Source organism: Solanum dulcamara, chromosome 9, assembly GCF_947179165.1.
Source record: "Solanum dulcamara chromosome 9, daSolDulc1.2, whole genome shotgun sequence".
Taxonomy (NCBI): domain Eukaryota; kingdom Viridiplantae; phylum Streptophyta; class Magnoliopsida; order Solanales; family Solanaceae; genus Solanum; species Solanum dulcamara.
The window spans coordinates 20,496,695-20,513,025 of record NC_077245.1 but is presented as its reverse complement, the minus strand read 5'-3'; positions in this window follow the sequence as shown (position 1 = coordinate 20,513,025).

Genomic DNA, 16,331 nt, shown 5'->3' with positions numbered 1-16,331 from the left:
TCATATAATCTAATCCATCGCACATCACCTAATCCGGTCTTATAGAATCAACTCAACAATCAACTCAATAATCAACTCAACAATCAACTCAAAGGACTCAACTCAAATAAATATGCAAATTAAATTATGCAATGTTTTTTAATCCAACTCAATCATCAACCAATCTCGATCAAAACAATCATATCATGAACAAACCACTCAATTTGAGAGTTTCTCTAACCGACAACAATCCCACCACCTATATATAGGTGATGCACAACGAGTCACGTCGTTGCTCCGTCCGCTCATACTTGCCAAGGTATGAACAGTTCAAACTAATCATGGATCCGTCAATCAATCAAGTCCTATCATTTCAGGACAATAAAATAGGGAAACATCCGACACGGTACAATCCCTTCCTACATTGGCGGCGTAGTTTATGGGATTCGAGTATGGACTATACTCTTACCCAATTCGGTGCTCAATACTCCTCCCAAGACTCAATACACGCATAGCTATTAAGTGAGTAAAATATTTAAACACTCATTTAGCCTCATCGGACTCTTTCAAATCAACTCATTTAGTCTCATTGGACTCTCTTCAAAACTCAATCAAATCTGGCCTCATTGGACCCTCTTTCAAATCGACTCATCTCCAATCATCAAACTCTTCTCTTTAAAAATCTATATAAATCTCAAAATTTATATTTTTAAGGAAAATAATGCTCAACTCATTTATACTCCAAATACTCATGTTCAAAAATATTTAAAATGACTTCTCAAACTCAAATCATGCTTAAACTCTTTTTAAATTGTAGATGAAAATAATCATTATTTAAAACTCAAAATAGTGTGTAAATAATTTATGCAAAAATGTTCACAAAACATTTATTTAAAACTCTTTCTCAAAAGATTATTTATTTTTAAAATATTCGTAAGACTCCAATCAACTCAAATTATGCACATCACATACCACAAAATCACATTAGACTCCAATCCACTTCATCACAGAACATCATCAAATACCATTATTCACATCGTCATCAAACATCATCATCACATTATCATCATCATCAAACATCATCATCACATCATTATCAAATATCATCATCACATCAATCGTCAAACATCTACTCCAAAATCCTTATTTTAGTCCTATGTTCAATTTATAGAAGTAAAAGGACATTCTTAACTATCCAATTCTTTCTTTTCATTCCAATCAATACACATATACACAAAACCATCCATCTCAACTCAAGACAAATTATGACCAAAGAAATCTCATCTTGGGTTCATGTGAATGAAACATGAATCCATACTCTCAACAAAACTCAATTCAAGAATATCGTCAACATCTATAAATCTATATACAAAGATACATTTGAAATCAATAATATAAAAGATAACTATTTAGTAACTCAAGTCATTAAAAAAAGTCAATCAACTAATAGTACTTAAAAATATTCTATAGTTTAGGAAAACTTTCAAGAAAACCTTCTTAAAAGGTTAAAGTCTTTCACAACTCCTATCCAACACATCTATGGGCATATGGAAGAACTAAATCCATATTTTAGGTTAGCCTTACATACCTTGTTTGAAGACTTTGAAGAAAACCTTGTGTTAGGTCTTCAATGGAGAACTCAAATCTTGAAGCTCTTGGACCCTTCTTGTTGGAAATGGAGAAGAAGAAGAAGAGAGAGAGAGAGAGAAGCTCCTAGGGCTTTTAGAGAGAGAGTGGGGGCTGAAAAATGGTCCCAAAACGTTCAAGGATAGGGTATATATAATTAGGGGAAAGTTCAAGTTGCCCCTCTTCAAAAATCTGAAAAATTGGGCAAAAATCTTGCTGGCGCTATAGTGGCGCGTCGCGCCAAGCCCCAAACTACTGAGGCTATTTTCTGGCGCTATAGTGGCGTGGGGCACCAAGCCTAAATTTCGCCCAGGCTTGAAATTCCTACAGTACTAGTCTGTAGTAAAATGGCCATAACTTTTGACTCCGAACTCCAAAAATTGTAATCTTGGTGGCGTTGGAAAGAAGACTCAAATACCTTTACTTTGGTAGGTCGTGGGCCACCCAGTTCTTTATATCCTAGGAGATATGGTCGTTTGAAGGTGACCCTTATACTAACTCGTCCGAAAACTTAATCGATTGGAGTTCTTTGGACTCGACTTGGTGTTAGAGATCCCTTATGACCCCTAAACACATCTAAAACACTTCAAATACTTAGGAATTAATCCTAACTCATGTGTAGAATTACAAGTCCTCTGGTCCGAGTCTACCCACACGTGAAGAAATGTTCGAGTCTTTACGAAAAAAATTTCTGGAGTGTCACAGTGTTTTGATGTTTGGAAGTAGAAAAATGAGTTCAATAGTATACACTGAATATGATGATGGTGAAGGAATGAATTTGTGGGTTACAAATTTCATGGTGATTTCTATGAGCTTTCATGGTGGAAATAGTGGTTTGTAGTGATAGTAACCAAGAAGAAGAAATCAAATGACAAGGAGTTTTTATTTTTATTTTTTTAGATATGATAATTTATTGATGTAGCGCTGATACAAGAATGAGGTGGAGGCGAGTGTAACATGCCTCCCTTCATGTGAGTGATTATATAGCTTTAAAAATGTGTTTATTGCACTTTATAATAATTCAGGGGATAATAAAATTCATGTATAGTTAAGATGTGTCTCTGAATTTTCAATCGTAATTTAGGAATACTTATGCATTATCCTGACAGAAAAGATGTTACGAGAGAATTTCAAAAATTAAATAATTTTACCACGTGTTGAATAATTTTAAATGGATTACAAGTTAATAATTAATTTTAAAAATGACTACTACATGCAACTAGATTGTAGGGTGAAAGTTGACCACAAGCAATCTACTAAAACTTGTTGGTCCTGTCCCAAGAGAATTTTAACTCCTATAAAGGTGATTTGCTTAAAAAGAATCATTTAACGCCACTATTTAAGTTTTGATCACGTTTAAAAAATTAGCAAAAGTAGCTTCGTAATCAAAATTTGACAACAAAATCTTGACGAACCATCATGATTTTCGATCATTAAGCTTTTTGAAAAAAAAAGAAGAGATAATTACCTAATAGAGCAAACTTCCGCCTTTTAATTATCTTTTATAATTATAGTTTAAAACAATTATCAGACATAGCTATACATTGAATTTTATAAAAAATTCTAACACCTTGTTTGGATGGTTGTTACACATTGTATTATGTTGTATTGTCAGTTTAAATACAATATTTGTTTTGATTGTTGCTTAAATTTTGTTGTATCCTATTATTTAAATCCATCATTAGGTAACGATGAAAGTCTCATTTTGTGTAACGACCGATTTGGTGTGATCGTGTCATTTTCTTAATATTTTCTTCTCATTTTGTCTTTCTTGATATTTAATAATCCTATTATATCCTTTACCCTATCTTTTCATAGTATCTCTATCTTGTACCCCAATTTTTCTTGTTGATTTATCATTCAAATTGGTTATGTGTGACGACGTTGTATAACGACGGAGGACGATATAATCTATCCAAATATTGTATTAATTAAAACAATACAATACGATATAGTACAGTATAATATAATACAATATGATACATTATGAAACAATACCTAACGATCATCCAAATAAAGTGTAAGAGTACATTCTATAGCTTCTTCTCTTTTAACCGTCCACACTGACCCTTTTCCTTTTCCTGTTTGGACATGCATTTTATACTCTTTTTTTTGTTATTATTTATGAAGTAAGAGGTTGTATTAAAAGGCATCAAGGAGATGCAAGATAGTTACAAAAAAAATAGGCGATAGCTCCGGAATTGCAAAAAATAATAATTGAGATCTGGGAGTTAAACCTATAACAAAAACTCAAAATTGTTAAGCTAATGAGAAGGATCTGATGAAGTCTACAAGGAAAATCACATCATTTACGGGGGAATAGTTGCTCCAGCTATAAAGATTCACTAGACTTTTAGATTTCAATCAGTAGTTAGGAGTTGAAGTTCCATCAAAACATCTGTTGTTTCTCTCAATCCATATACTCCAAGCTATATAAGCTGATATCATTTGCCAAATTCTCTTGATGGATCTATCCAGTTTCCTTTAAGCTTCAACTTTCAACTGCTTCTTTCAGGGTGGATGGTGTTGACCAGCTAATGCATAAAAACTGCAAGATATATGGATCAAATGCCTACTGCCACAGGACAGTGTAAAAACAAATGGTTCACTGTCTCTTCTTTAAGATGGCACATGAAGCATCTGTTTGCTACCTAGAAGCCCTTCTTCTTGAAATTGTCATGAGTGAGAGTTCCATTTAAGAGAGCTGTCTAGAGAAAACACTTGATCTTTGAGGGGAGTTTGGATTTCGAGATCAATTTCTAAGGCTAATGCTCAGTTAAAGTATTTAGGATGTTGAGCCTATTGTAGCCTGTCTGAGTAAACTCCTTTGCTTGAGTCATTCCATTTGAGACTGTTTGGGGCTTGGGGGTTTACTAAGAAACATTTCAAAAGATTATATAAATCAAAAAGCATATCCAACTCCCAATCTAGCAAATTTCTTCTGAAGTAAAGGTCCCATATGTTGCCATCGTTGTTTTTTGCAACTATTGAATATGGATATGTAGAAATTAGGAAGAGTCTGAGGTGAGATTCTTTCAAAGGAAGATTTAGTAACCACCTATCTTTTCAGAATTTGACATTAGTATCATTTCCAACCCTGAAGGGCACCTCTTAGAAGAAATCATCCTTCATGTTGTTAAAGTGTTTTCAAGGTCCCACTCCATGTGGAGCCTAGTCTTTGTAGTGTATCAGTTGTCTTGTCTTCCATATTTAGCGATAATCAGATCCTTTCATAGGGCTAGTGGTCCTTGGCTAAATATCCACCACCATTTTATTAGCAAAGTCTTATTATGTTTTCTTAAGTCTCTCTGTTCCTTAGGCCGTAATTTTTTTTTCTACTTCATTAGATGAAAGTTATGCTCCTCACTGTTCCCCTTTCAAAGAAAGGATCTTCTCAATTTGTCCAGTTTGCTTATCACCTCAAAAGACATAGGTATAAAGGATATAATATATGTTGGAATGTTGTCCAGAACACTCTTGGTTGGTTTTAGCCTTCCTCTCATGGACAAGTATTGCATATTTCAGTTTTCTAACATTTTCTCCACCTTTTCTATGACCCCCTTCCAGACTTCTTCTGCTTTGTACTCTACTCCCAGAGTCAGACCTAGATAGGTTGTTGGAAAAAAGTCAATTTCACATTCCATTATATCTGCCAATTCATTTAGATGGGGCACTATATTCACCAGATAAATCTTTCTCTTCAACATATTTATATGAAGCCCTGGAATGATTTCAAAGAGCATAATGGTCAGGTTTAGGTATTGCACTTGAAGTTTTTTTGCCCGATAAAATATTAAAGTTTCATCTGCATAGAGAAAGTGAGAAACACTAATAGAATAGCTTGGCATGCTTTCCACCTTGAACCCCTCAATCCAATGATTTATGATTGTTTCTTCCAGTATCTTACTCAGACCCTCCATGGTTAGTAGGAATAGAAAGGGGAGAGAAAGTCCCTTGTCTTATTCTTTTTTGTGGAGAGAAAAAAACAATTGGTGCTTTGTTTACTAGAACAGAATACTTGATAGTGGTGAGGCTATATTTAATCCTGTCACGCCCCGAGCCTATATCCTGGGTGTGACCGGCACTCAAAACCATTGCTGGTCTCAAGCGAACATTTGGCCTGACATATTTCTACATTAAAAGCTATAACACATATGCAGAAGCTTTTAAAAGATGAGCATGCAAGAACTTTAGAAACAAACTCAAATACTTTATTTAAAGATATGAAAATTTTAATAATATTTATATGTTTGTAAAACAACGCTGAAAGTTATAACTAGACTGAGTCGTCTATAAAGCCTCAAACACACTAACACACTGAAGATAGGCTACTGGGACAAGATCCTAGCCTACCTGAATACTCTACTAACAATATATATCAACTACTAATACTCAAGATGAATTGAAGCCTTCTAAAAGCAACGAGGCCTCAACAAAGTTGGATAAAAGTAGTCTTAATGATGTCTGCTGTCATGAGTACTTGAATCTGCATCAGAAAATGATGCAACACGGAATGACGTCAGTACATGAAATATAAGGGATGTAACAAAGCTCAATAAAACAATAATTGAATTGAATACTCATGCTAAAAGGAATACTGAAAATAACTTGACTGAAAGTAACACATGAATGTAATGAGAAGATGTAAAACTTTACAACTAAGATATGCAATGATATCAAATACTAAAATATACTAAAATAACATACTTTTACTTTTCTTGAGGAGTTTCTCTAACCGTCAATCATCATTAGCCGTCCTTTACCTTGCTAGGATAAGGAACATAAACTCAACTCATGGATCCATCTAAAAAGCTCCAATGAGGCGGCTGAGGAGTCGCTCGAATCAAAGGCACGATCCTATCCTATGCTAGCTACGTAGTTTATGGGGTTTGAGTTATCTGAACTCTTACCTAAATCGGTGCTCAATACTATTCTCAAAACATGGAATAATGCTCATACTCATAAAAATCTCTAGGTTGAGTTAATACTCAAAATACTTTTCTTAAGTCATAATGGACTTTACTCATCTACATGAAACTACTTTCTCAAACCCTTAGGAAAGGACCAAAATAACCCTAGAGCAGGACCAAAATAACCTTGAGCACTTGCAAAAAGTTTCTAAAATTTTTGGTAGCAAGCCTTTCACGGAAGGATGTACGACATGTGAAAAACTTCAAGGCTCGTAAATCTGATCATGAAGATGCGTCTGTCTGAGAGAGATTCACTGAAACTGGCATAACTTTTTACTCTGAACTTCGAATGATGCAAACTTGGTGGAGTTGGAAAAAAGACTTATAGAAATTTAATTTGATAGGTCATAGGCCACCTAATTCTTTATATACTGAGAGATATCATTATTTGAAGTTGACCCTTGCATGAACTAATGCGAAAAACTTAGCCGGTAAGAAGGTTTCGAACTCGGCTTAGTTTTAGAGGTTCCTAATGACCCTAAATCACTTAAGACATACCTCCTACATTGGTATAAACCTTAACATACATGAAAAACTATGAATCATCCGATACCAATCTATACATATATGAAAATAGTTCAGGTCTTAGCTTAGATTTTTTGGGGGTGTTACAAATCCATTTAATACACCTGCTACCAAATCCCATTTGACTCAACAAAGAGAGTAAGTAAGACCAGTTGACCTTATGTATGCCTTCTCCACATTCAGCTTGCACATAATCTCAAGTATTCCACTCTTGAGTCTTCCATCTAGCATTTCATTGGCAATTAGAAAAGCATCAATGATCTATCTATTTTTTTGAAAAAGCATTTTGTTCTCCTGATAGAACCTTTCATTCACTATTTTTAGTCTTTCGGCTAAAACTTTAGCAAGGATCTTGTAGACACTTTTAATAAGACTAATGGTCCTGAAATCTCTGAGATTTTGAACACATTTCTTTTTAGGGATCAGGGCAGTGAAAGAAGCATTGTTGGATTCAACCATGTGGTAATGTTGATGAAAATGATTGAGAGCTTCCATAATATCTTCTTTAGTGAAATCTTGGGGCACTATGTGTCACGCCCCACGAGGGTACCCTAGGCGTGGTCGGCACTCAAAAATCATCTCTGGCCTCCAAGAGAACCACTTGGTCTCATTACTTATTTGTTCATCAGCGGAAGATAATATGAATACTTATATGGGATCTCCATCATCAACATCAAATGAAAGAAAGAAATTTTTAGGAGAAATAGTTTCAAATGAGAACTACTCCAATTACATCATTAAACTCTGTCTATGAAGCCTCTAATGCTATCAGATGGTGACAATGACATGTCCATGGCTACCTCAAAAGAAACATCACACTCAACAATAATAAAATGATAAAGAGTTCCTCCGAATACAAGAAGGACTCACCAAATAATTGGAAAGAAATAATCTTCAACGATGAGCTTGTTGAGGATTTCTAACACCTGTATTTGCATCATAAAATGATGCAGGTCGAATGACGTCAGTACATGGAATGTACGAGTATGTAAAATGGCAGGAAAGTAAGGACAAATATTAAGAAACTCCTCTCAGGAAGACTCGGCTCAGAACTCAACATCATCTCAATATTAATATGTAATGCAAATCTAAAAATAATAATAAGCAATGCTTACTAAGTTGGGAGTTTCTCTAACCGACAACCATCACTTATGAGCTAGTGATGATACAACGAAGCGATGTCGTTGCCACATCCATCCAATACCTTGCCAGGGTAAAGGACATCACCATCTTGGATCCAATCATCAAAGTCCTCTTTTTAGAACTTAAGAGGCATAGCCTCCATCCTACGCTGGCTACGTAGTTCTGGGGTTTGAGTCAATTAAACTCTTACCCAACTCAGTGCTCAATACTACTCCCAAAATATGTGCTCATATTAACCTCATCATCTAGTCTCATTGGACTTTAATTTAAATCATCAAACACATCGCATTACCTCTTCATCAATCATTATACTTCAAAAACATCATTTACATCTCATCAAAACATCTTGCTCAAAACATCATTTAGTCCAAAAAATCAAATTCATTTAAACTCAATTCTTTTGCTCTTTCAAAACTCAATAAAATACATATATAGTATTAATTCAAATCACTCTTTTTGTCAATGATTATTAAAAGCTAACATTCTTACTCAAAACATGTGTAAAAATATTAATGAATATCAAATCAATTAGAGTTCATAGGAAAGTAGCCATGAACAAGAATTCTAATAATATGAGAGATAAAAATAATAATAATCTCAATGCATAAACATATCTAACTCAATAGAAGAAGAATTAATTCACTTAGAATTCAAGATTTGGATAAACCTCAACTATAACTCAATTATAATGAATTTAAATATTGGGCGCATGGACGAACTTAATCCAATGCTATGAAAGTCTTACATACCTTAAATCTGAAGCTTTACTCCAAATTGGAACACTCTTGGACCCCTAGCCTTTTCTTCTCACCGGAGCATTTTTGTGTACTACTCGGAGTATAAGAATCACCGAAGTAGTATTTTTATACTACTAAAACTAAAATTATATTTGAGAATGAGTAAAAAAGTGTATAAAGAGAAGAATTGCTTAAGAAAGCTTGATTAATAAAATGAGGAAATAAGGTGGGTATTTATAGGTATGGAGGAGAGACCTAACAATAAATAAAAATAATTACAAAGGATGATCTTGAAAATTCAATGGAGGATTTTGATGTCATGGATGATGTCAAATGGTTCTAGATCTTTCCATGGTATGTGAGATGAGCTCTTTTTTAACGGAATATCCTTTTTCGAAGCTGCTTTGTACAAGATAAATTCCCTATTAGGATTTGGTGTCTTCATAAGAATTGTAGATATAGAAGTCTAGTTTCATGTCGTTCAAGAATCAGCCAATTTGGAGCATCCTACAGTGAGATATGATTTTTATTCTATAAACACTCCATTTCATCACAACACTTGCAAAGATTAATTTATATGATCTACTTAACCTCCGAATATTAAGATATGGTCTCATGAAAGATATAGGTAATGATGTTGGAGTTATTCAGAAGTTTGAATCACCTAATTTAGACTAATCTATGAAAAGTTATGCCCAAAATACAGAAATAGTATCATTTTCGTCGAGAATTGAAATACCATATATAACATTTTAGGGGTGTTACACTATGATAGAAAGCCATTGTACCATCTAGTCCTGGACTTTTATCATGAGCACATGAGAAGATTGCAACTTTGACCTCTTCTTCTTCAAAATTTCTCATCAGCGATGTTTTTCGGCTTGTGACAAGCTTTTGAGACTATCAAATCTTACTTTTGGCCTCCATTGCTCTTCCTCCATGTACAGTGCTTGATAGAGATGGAGAATTTCAGCATTGATAACATTTGTATTTTCACTGGCTTCATCTCCAATCAGTAGCTTGTCAATGTGGTTAATTCTTTTTTGAGAGTTAGCTATTCTCTAAAAGAATTTGGTATTCTTGTCTCCTTTTTTAAGCCACAGACATATAGACCTTTGCCTTCAGGAGATCTCTTCTATTTTAGCTATTTCTTGCAACCTAAGTTTTAAGTGAAGCAATCTTTCTTTCTCAAGTTGTCACAAGTTTCCCTCCTACCGATTGCTCCAGGATTGATAAATCATCCAGTAGCCTACCTTTTTGAACATCCAGCTTCCCAAAGCTATCTCATTTCCAACCAGTGATGTCCTTTTTTAGATTCTTAAGTTTTTGCATCAGGATAAAGTCTGGACTGCCTCTAATGGAGTAGCTTTGCCACCACTCTTTGATGTTCTCAAGGAAGCCTTCTAATTTAAGTCATATGTTCTCAAACTTGAAGTAAGAAAGGTCTGAGTCCTAGTCTCCATATTCCAACATATGAGGTCTATGGTCCGATAAAACCTTTGAAAGGGCTATCTGCTTTATGGCTCTAAAGTTGTCAATCCATTCGAGCGATACTAGAACTCTGTCTATTCTGGATGCTTGAGAAGAGTCCTCATGTATGAGCCAAGTGTATCTGGCACCTTGGAGAGGTAGATCTATGATGCCCAAGTCTTGTAAGGTAAGATTAAATGTGTCCATTACTATTGTTCTTCTTGTGCAATTGAGTCTTTCACTATCATATCTACATACATTTAACACCTTTGAAGCACTATCTAAGTTCCTCTTGAGTGGTTTTTAAGATACAAGAGATAGTGTAAGAACCTTTATGAACCTCCTTGATTAGACATTGTTTTTTATCCCACATGATTGTGATTCCCTTACTTCTGTCAGAAGATTGCAATTCAGCTCATTCAGCCCTTATGTTACCCCAAATTTGTCCGATCCAACTATTTGACCAATCATAAGTTTTTGTTCATAAAGAAAAACAATATCTACTCTCCATTTTTGAATTAGTGATTTCACAATGGTTCTCTTTCTTGTATCATTGAGACCCCATATATTCTAACTTAAGATTTTGATCTTCATATGGATTTAGATTTGTGGTACATGTCCCCTATCTCAATTCTTTTCCCACTAGAGTTCATGTCCCACTTGAGTCGAGTCTTTCTAATTCCAATGACTATTTTGCTTTTTTCTATTTTTTTCCTTTAATTTGAATTTGCTCCTACCTTCTCTGTACATTTTGAGAACTATACCTAGGATTTTATGTTCGAAATCCACTGCATTAACCCTAAAAACCTTGCATGGCTTTATTAAAACTCCCTTAGTCCATCTAGAAGTTTCAATTACTGTTGGGTTATTTATAGAGTCACCTAAATCTTCATTGTGCTATCAAATAGAGAGAGAGTTTCACAAAAAGAGAGGTCTAAATCAGTCCTGCTAACTGGATCAACTTCAATTTTTGACAAGTATTGAGGAACTGAAGTTTTTAGGAATTCTGCCTCATTATCTACTCCTGAAAGTTTGCATGTAGTGTCCCCAATATCTGTGTGTTCGTCAGCTCTCACTTCTGAAGCCTCTATCTCGACTGATTATAGGTCGGAGTAGTTCACATGTCTGTGTAGGCTAGGCCCCTTTTCTCTCTAGTTATTTTTTTATCAAAGACCTTATTCTTATGTTGCTTTGGTTTTTGGCCTCCTTTGCAATAAGACTGTGCCAAATGTTAGCCCATATTAATAACTGAATTTTTCCCCCTAATTTGAAGCCCATTTTTTGATGACATGTGCCTCTGCCCTGATTTTAAATTAAAGCTGCTCTTCTGACTGGGCATTAGGTTATTAACCATTGGGTAAATTTGTGTCTTCTCAGCATGACTCGAAGAAGCTCACTCAGCTTCTTCTCCGGCGACTTCTTTTCATTTCCCCTCTCCATTTCGATGGTAGGTGATGATCTGAGTGAGACAATCCTCCAAAATTTAAATTTTGAATCTTAGTTTGACAACCTTCAAATTCATCTGGCCGGCAACTTTTCCAAACTGCTCTTCACACATCTGTGAGCCTAAAAAAAGTAGGATCTAGCTCTTGTGTCATCATCAATCGCTATGAATCCACTGCAAATGTCACATATAGTCTTGAATGAGTCCATAGACCAGCCATTCAAAAGGAGCTTAGAAGCTTTGATCCATTTATGACCTGATTACCTCTTCGTCGATGCTGACTTAGATTTTGGCGACCACCAATCAAGCATCAAATATAGTCCATTCCAAAGTCAGTCCCCTGCTTTGACCCTCCATGCTTCTTGTCTAGATGGAAATTCAAAGAGGAAGTTGCTGTGAGATATGGGAGAGACTCATAGGCCTGCTGTTACTTGCCACCTCTTAACGAACCAGGGTGGTACCATCAAACATTTTCCATGTTAGTTTAGCTTTCAACTTATTGCTCTTCATCTACTCCCACCGCCAAGCATATGAAGTTAGTTACAAAGAAGTTTGGCAGAGGTAGTAGATGAAGAACAAGAAGTTGAAAGCTAAACTAACATGGAAACTATTTGATGGTAACAATTGGCGTAAGTGATTCAAAGTTGTAGCTCTATTGTAGATGTTTGGGTATTTACGATGTTTCTCGATTGTATCTTTAAAAGATGTAGCTAGGTTGTATTGAGAGTGTTTCTGATTTGTATTTATGATCGAAATCTGAATTTATAGTGATGATTAGGGTGATTTTTTGATGATGATATAAGTATATCTCATAAAATATATAAGTGACACACTAATACATAGGGAGATGATGGTCATTGAGAAAGATGCCTTAACATAAATTTCAAAAAGATGTATTAGTGATACCACATAAATTTCAAAAATATTGTAATATATTAGATAATTAGCCAAACTATTGCTAGTTCAATAAATTAAAGTGTGTTATTTGTGAAATTTTTTGAGTAACCAATGAAAATCTATATATTATATAATTAAAAGGAAGAAAGTTTAGCTTAGAATTAAGCCAAGTGGCAATGTAGGATAAAAAGATGTGGCAGTTTTAGGACAAAAATGGTTAATTAGTTATAATTAGTTATCTTTGGTCTTTAATATTATTTAGCTTTTTTTTTAAAAAAAACAATTTTGATAGTTACCATTTATTTTATAGTTTTATAATTATTTTAATTTCTTACAATATTTTGTAAATTCATATTCTGGTAGTTTTTTAATTATAGTATCGGCCCAATGGGTATTTATTTAAAATGTAATATTTGAATACATTTCAAATCGTTTTTAAAGACAAAAGCTGAAAAAGTTAACTATTTAATTTAATTAATTAAAAAAAATACCTCTTCCGTGTCTTTATGGGTTACAGTTAGTGGGGTCATGGGGTTGGCTCATGTAGGTTAGTTTTCTTAAGGTTAGTTTTTTTGTCTTTTTTATTTTAAATATAATTTTTTTAAAAGATAAAGTATGGAACTGTTTAGGATAATAGTTCTAATTCATAATATAGTAGTTATGTATTGCTGAAATGAAACTTTAAATATATAGTATCTATTTCTTTTTTTTTTTAAAAATCAAATCAAACAAATTAAATTTATCATTAAAATAAAAATTAATTTAAAATCTTTATTTATCATTATGTTTTGAATGGTAAAAAATAATAATTACCGTGATAGAAAAAATAACCTATTTTAAAATTTATATTCTTTTAATATTCAGTTTTTAAAATTATAAAAAAAAATCTCATATCCAAACTAACCACCCCAAACCCTCACCCACGTTTCTCATTTTTTCCATAGAAGTGAGATATAGATAAAGCAAAACAAATATATATTATTTAAAAATATTTTCTATAAAGCCAAAAAATAAGGAAACAGTTATTTGAAAACTGTAAAAAAAATTTTAGTCTATAACTATTCTTAAATTCTTTTCTCTTTGTTTATGATTTATCGAATCAATTTTAGATATTTTATTATTTGTTTGTCTATTTGATTTTGGCTTTTATTTTAGTAATAAACTCTCAAAGAGATTTGTGTATGCCTTATGTATATAGCAACTTTTTATCAATATCATACTAAATTTTGAATTCATAAAAGTTATCATGCTCTTCAATTGTCAAAACAAATATACCTATTAAAATAGGAGTGTTGCTGCATTAAGTTTGTGCTAGATGGTCATCTTGGTGGATAGGAGTGTACATGGATCAGGTTGATTCGAATATTTTACAAATCAAACCAAACCATTTGTGTCGAGTTATTAAATCTATAAACCAAACCAAACCAATAAAAATCGGGTTTTTCGATATCAATTTTTCTCGGGTTTTTTCAGATTTTTTGGATTTTTTTGGGTATCGGATTTTTCATAGTATCTAATAAAAAGCACAAAGCAGTGCTTCTTAAAAAGAGTTCTAGTACAAAATATCAACATATAAGATGGAGGCAAAACACTATTTGAAGTTGTAACTTTATAAGATGGACTTTTTTTGTATATTATTTAGATGGGCTTCTCAAGTCCAAATCTAAATGTAAGAAAGAAAACAAAAATTATGAAAAAATTTTAAAAAATATTTATAAATTACATTTTAATAAATATTTTTATGTATAACATAATTTAAAAGTAGTATATCTATAATCGGGTCGACTTGGGTTTGGTTTGACTTTTTTTAGTTAAAACCAAACCAACCCTATAATGATCGGATTTTTTTCCAAACACCAAACCAAGTCAAACCAAACCACTAGTCGATTTTTTTTTTCGATTTGGTTTGATTTGTCGGTTTGATGCGGTTTATCGATTTGCCCTGTACAACCCTATTGGTGGATAAGACAATACATAAAGGTTAGACTTTTTTCTTTTTTCTCTTCTTAATTCAATTTTATTTATTACAAATTTTACGATTAATAAAAAATTGAGGATATAAAATCAATAGTGAATTTTGCATGTGAATTTTGGGTGCAGGGAAATGATGGAAAAAGAGCTTAAAAGAAGAGAATTTTGAAAACGAAGGCCAAGTCTTTGATGATTTGGTTGAGAGGAAAAAATGGAAAGATGACTTGAAATGTAGACGCATAAGGTACACGCGCAAATAAAATGTGATTACGAAAAAAATATTTTAAAATAATTTTTTTCTAATTTTTTATTTTTTATTTTGCAGTAAGAAGTATTGTTGATGTATCATAATTCTTGGTGATGGCTCCTTCTACATGTAAAATTTTAATAGTATCATTCTTTTGAATGGAGTATATACAAGTCTAATTTAAGTATTTTGTTAAATCTGTAATTTTAATTCTATTTCATCTATATTTTCTAATGAAAGTTTCTATGTATTATATCTATCCACATTCTTTTTATTGCATTTATATTTTCTTAAATCCTTACGATAAGAGTTGTGTATTAAGATGCTTATCTTTGTTCTCAGTGACAGGACATATTGCCTCAAAATATTTAATATATTAAATTACAAAACTTGTGTCAGATAATAATAATACTAATAATAATAATAATAATAATAATAATAATAATAATAATAATGAGGACATAAATACGTGTGTAGCATCGCCTAACTTAAATTTTGTCTAAATATATAATTTTTTTTGTAGATTTAATTTCAAAGATATGATATTATTGATTTAGTCTATGTCTTCAATGATATTTTTCGAGTGGAGAAATTTTTAAATCACACCTAAAAACATAAGGCAAAAGCTGTGTTAAAATTTTAAAGAAAATTTGAAATGGTAGTAAATGACATTACTCCAACGTTCATAAATTCATTTATTGCAACTTTTGAGTTATTGTATTAATATTATCTTTTATCGTTAATTTTTTAGTCTAAATTTTTAAAATTTAATTTTTTACAAAACGCATTTAGATTGAACTTAAAAACTTATTTATTTATTTTATCTTTTATTTTTCTTTTTATTATGCATGAAAATTATTAGAGAGGATACTACCATTTTCATGGTACTTGTAATAGTATATACCTTAGATTAATAATAGCATAAATTAAAGAAAAATAATGGGATATGTCAATTATTAATCTAGATTTTGTTCATGAAATGAAATATTAAGTTAGAATAGTTCATGCATCCAAAGTTTTATAAGAAAAAAATATAAAAAGAGGATTAAAAAAATGACAATAAATAAATAAATTAACTAACCTTATAAACTAACACCAACGCCCTCACCCACGTTCCATTTCCCTAACTTCCCCATCCCTTCATGTATGATTCACATTTCACACAATCACTTACAAGACACACACACAAATTAATATATATATTGCACAGTCACACACATTAATATGGAGAAATAAGTACGGAACAACATAAGAAACATAAAATAATAATTTCATCTTCAAGTAAAAAAAACATAAAGATTTTAAATCTTATTTTCGCTTGA